General features: G+C 46.8%; 1 long non-coding RNA gene across 1 annotated transcript; it reads right to left on the bottom strand.

Annotated features, from left to right (window-relative positions):
• Nucleotides 1–206: 206 nt before the first annotated feature.
• On the bottom strand, nucleotides 207–4,249 carry LOC144799127 (uncharacterized). The gene is made up of 3 exons (XR_013603753.1): nucleotides 3,927–4,249; nucleotides 2,608–3,026; nucleotides 207–358 (listed from the first exon to the last, which is right to left on the bottom strand). It is a non-coding gene; the product is annotated as an uncharacterized LOC144799127 (long non-coding RNA).
• Between the last annotated feature and the right edge of the window lie 582 nt (nucleotides 4,250–4,831).

Here is a 4,831-nt window from a genome sequence, read left to right as displayed (position 1 = left end):
CAAGTAGCTTCTTTTACCTTCCACCCTTCCATGTTTCTTCTTTTCCTTTCCAACCTCCGGCCCAGCAATATAAGCAAATGAGCTCATCTATGACAGTGACTAGGTCTGTTGTACATAAGATGCATTAGGCCCCAATAACCAAAGTCAGACGACATCAACTGCGCACACCCAAGGCAGGCTAATCAATCATAGACAGTACAATATGATGCTAAATAAAACTGTCACTTTAATGGAATACTGTAAAGGAACCGCAATACAAGGTTCACCACGATTGATAGGATTGACAGAAACGCCTATGTACAAGCGTCATGCAACGCAATATCTTGAACAACTGTATAGTTTGTAGATGCTCAATAACCTGCAAAACAATAAAAACAGCTTTTAAAAACATCTTCTTGTTCCCCAAATGTCATTTACCAAGCCATATTCTTCTAATGTGTCCAAAATACAGTGCCCACCAGTGAAGTGCCTCTGTGAAACACTGACAAAACCCATGAGATTTGCTTCTATTCAGAGATTAAGGACCCCATATAACTTGAACTGAAGCTCTGACATAGCCTTTGCATTCCTCGCGGCTACTGCACTCTACGCCACTGCACTCTACTCTACTCTACGCCACTCCACTCTACGCCACTCCACTCTACACCACTCCACTCTACATCATTGCACTCTATGCCATTTGAACTCTATGTCACTGCACTTTACACAACTTTACTCTTCTCTGCGCCATTCAACTCTACGACACTGCATTCTCCCTTCTCTACTCTGCCCTACTCTACTCTACACCACTCTACTCTATGCCACTCAACTCTGCACCACTCTACTCTACGCCACTGCACTCTAAGCCGCTTTACTCTATGCAGTTCCGCTACACTCTAAGTTACTGCACTCTACTCAGTGCTTTAAATGGGAAAAAATAAGTGCAGGTACTCATTAAAACTGGCTAGAGGTGTAGTGAGGGGGCGGGGCTAAGGGCAAGACATGATGATGCTTAACAACTTCTATATAAGTTGCAGCACATACCAAAACACATGAGAAATGTGTTTATATAAACAAAGCCGGTTAACTCATTACACAAAATAAAAGAGAAATGGGATAATTGTTAACATTTCATTTTTTTGCAATAGTTGCACCTTCTTAATGTCATACTGTTAATTGCTGTTTCGCACAATACTATATATTTTTGAGCACACAAGTATAAAGAAAGTGAAAATACTCCCACGTCGAACCAAAGCTCTTATGGCACCAAGCAAATGAAGCAACTCATCATGACCCTCCACAGAAGATATCTCTTGTCTCTTCCATTGATCTATCCATTCATCCTACCATTTACCTGCTGATGTCCACCATTTAACCTTTACATTCTATCGTCTTTTCAGTCTTTCATCAATCATTCAGTTTTTCTCCATTCCGTCTATCCACCCTTCATATCCAAACCTATCCATCCATCTCCAAACCTATCCATTCATCCTTTCACTCATCCATCTCTTTATCCACCTTTTCCCTCATTCATCAATCCTTTCGCTCATCCATCCATCACCCTTTCACTCCTTTATTCCATCCACCCTGTCACTCAATCCCACCTTTCACTCATCCATCATCCACCCTTTCATCCATCCTCCCTACCTTTCATTCATCCATGCAATCTTTCACTTATCCACCCATCATCCGCCCTTTTATCCAATCATCCACCCTCTTTCACCCATGCATGCTTTCACTCATCCATCCATCTATTCATCCATCCATCTATAAATCCACCCTTGCTCACTCATCCACCCTCCCTTTTACATTATTTATGAATCTTTGTCGCCGGGCAGACATGTACAAACAGAGTGCCACCAATTTTCTTTACAATACCTACTGAGAGTGTCTGGAATCTCTCTCTCACTTTTTTTCTTACAAAAACAGGCATATACACAAACATAGCAGACACACAAAAGACTAAGGGAGATGAAAGCCATCTTTTCTCTTCACCTACCATGGCTTTTTAAATTGCTACCAGGGCCGGACAGGCCATAGCCTAATTGGCACTGCCAGGGCACTGGCATGATTCCAATGCTTGCAGGAATGCACAGGATAGTGTGAATGTGATTGACAGCACAGGACCTGAATGGACCCTGCTCTGTCAAGCACAGCATGATGGTGAGCACCCAGACATTATTCAAATGAGCCCTGCTGATGAGGGGAGGGGGGGCTGCAGAAGCGGCGCCTTGGCTGCCAGGGACACGTTCCACTCCTGCTCACCAGCACAGGCAATGAGCATACCACTCATGAGTACTCGTACTCTCCACTGCAGTAGAGAAGTGCCGGTACTCAGAGTTATAAATCTAAGAAGTGCTGGTACTCAGTACCGGTGAGTACCGACCCATTTAAAGCACTGACTCCACTCTGCACCAATGAACTATATGCCATTCTACTCTCTGCAGCACTCTAGTCTATACCACTTCCCTCTACACCACTGCACTCCCATAACCACTGCATTATATGACAGTCCACTATCCCCTACTCCAATCTGCACCACTCCACACAACTCTTCACCACACCACTTTGCCGCACTCCGCTGTACAACATGGCTAAAAAAACATTGGAAAAGCTAATAGCACTCACATAGGTGAAAGGCATTGTCTTTGCCAGTGCTTGTTCTTTCTTCTTTCCCGTTCATTGCCTCTCTCCATTCACACTTCTCACTGTCTCTCTCCTCGCCTCTGTGTGTTCTTGCTGTCCTGTCCCCGTTACCGCTGCTGCTGACTTCGGTGCTGCTCTCTCTTGTGCTGCGAAAGGCTCTGCTGTAACATGAGTGGCAGAAGCAAAGTCACCGCTTAGGAAAGTGTCAATTACTGGTCCAGCTGCAGCGCGCGCTCAGAACCATCGAGTAGACCCGTTACTTTGGAAGTAGAACCCGTGTCACGGAGAGAACGTAGCATCGCGGCAAGAGCTGCAGTCTGTGGAACTGGAGATCAGAGTTCGAGTCCGGGTGTCGGCGCAGTATCATGTGAATCCGTGTTACTCACTTAATCCTCCAATGCCTAGAAAATATAATTAAAAAAAGAATGTGCAATTAAGTGGTGCTCATGTTAAGCGGTCCAGCCCAGGGCCTTTGAGTCGATATAAAACTGAAAATGAAATCTACCTTCAAGAAACCCCCATTTAACAGCTTCACAGCTTCACCCTGTCATGTGTTCACTGTTCATAGTATCAGTGAGGCTGAGCTGAGTTGACCTACCATCTCGTCTGCCCACCCACAGGGCCCGGAGAGTCAAGTACCTCCTAAAACATTAGGATGGGCTGAACGAAGAGAAGATAGGTAGGAAACAACAGTCAAATCCTAAAATAAAAATGTGACAGACGTTCCTGCCCCCAAGGAGTTCTGACAACTGTTTCCACGAACCTTTACAGTGCCTTAGGCACTGCTGGGCCTGCTTCTGTAGTCACACATTTTAAGTGGGAAGCGCATGCAACACTGGTGCACTGTCCTTGAGGCTTGAGCTGCTGCAGCGCCGAATCATCATTGCGCACAAGCAATAGAGGCAGGCTAGGGCAGGGGGGAGGGGTGCACAGCACCGGCTTGGGTGCACGTCCCCTCAGTGACAGCACTAGTGTCACCGACGTGGCAGCAGGCAGCGCATGCTGACACGTAGCGCACAGGCTGTCTCCTGGGGTGCTTTGAAAGCTATGAATAAAGGGGTGCACATGTTCTGCCCAGCTCCCTTCTCAGAGAGTGCCTCCTGCTCATTCACTGGACTTCGGCTGCTGGCGGTGCGCACTCGCATCATACCTCTGCTGTTATCACTTCCCCTCTGACTCCGCCCCCGCTCATCTTTCTCCTCCACTCATGGTCTAGATTAGAAAGACTTCTCCTCCACAATCTTCTTTCCACTTTACTCCACCCTTATCCTCAACCATCTTCCACACTCCTCTTCACTTACCATCACACTTTCCCCCCCCACCTCTCCTTCGCATTCCTCTCTTCAATGTTTCCCCCCAGCATGCGCGACACTCCTCTTCCTCGACCCCTCACTCTCCAGCAAGGCCGCCATCTCGGCCTAGTCGTCGGATGCCATCGCTTCGTCCACGTCCACCTGAAGCCATCCTACCCGATGGCAGTGAATGCTCCTCACAGTGACAGGTGCCCTGGAGGGAGTCCCGCCCACGAGTAAAGACAGCCAATGAGAGCAGCCTCCTTCCACTACTCAAGAGACCCAGCCTTGTCATTCCCACCTCGTTGTGCAGGTGAGACAGCCCGTAGCAGCGCTGCCTCGTTACCAGGACAGTAGAGACGTCACCTGTGACATCCCACCTGCGTAAACCTCAAGTAATACAAATGAGGCCCCTAGTAACTGCCAGGCGCGGTGGCGCGCGCCCTGTGTCCCTGCCGCTGGGGTTGGCCGAGCTAGTGACCTCATGAGGTAGGCGGGTGTTCGAGGCCCCTAGGACCAATGATGGTGTCACAATCGCTATAAATTGTGGCACTTTGTGGCATATAAAGGGGCAGTCTCCTCTAGAGGTCACTGGTTCGTTTTTATCTTTCTTTACGTTTACAATCCCCTCACAATCTCAGATTTTTTTCATTGTGTTCAACTATTTTTGGAGTTTGTCTTTACATACAAATAATAACATTTTTTATATATATATATGTGATCAAGGGCTCTCGAGCCCGAAACGCGACATCTGTCATTGCTGCTGTGGATATGGTTGAATAAAGAACATCTTGCCTGCATAAAAGAGGTTCGCTTCTCCTTCTTCGCCTCCGAGGCTTTGGTGGAAGTGGTTGCTTGTTCGATATATATATATATATATATATATATATATATATATATATATATATATATAT

This window comes from Lissotriton helveticus, chromosome 12 (assembly GCF_964261635.1).
Source record: "Lissotriton helveticus chromosome 12, aLisHel1.1, whole genome shotgun sequence".
Classification (NCBI taxonomy): domain Eukaryota; kingdom Metazoa; phylum Chordata; class Amphibia; order Caudata; family Salamandridae; genus Lissotriton; species Lissotriton helveticus.
The sequence above is the reverse complement of the archived record's forward strand: the minus strand, read 5'-3'. Positions and strand labels throughout refer to the sequence as shown.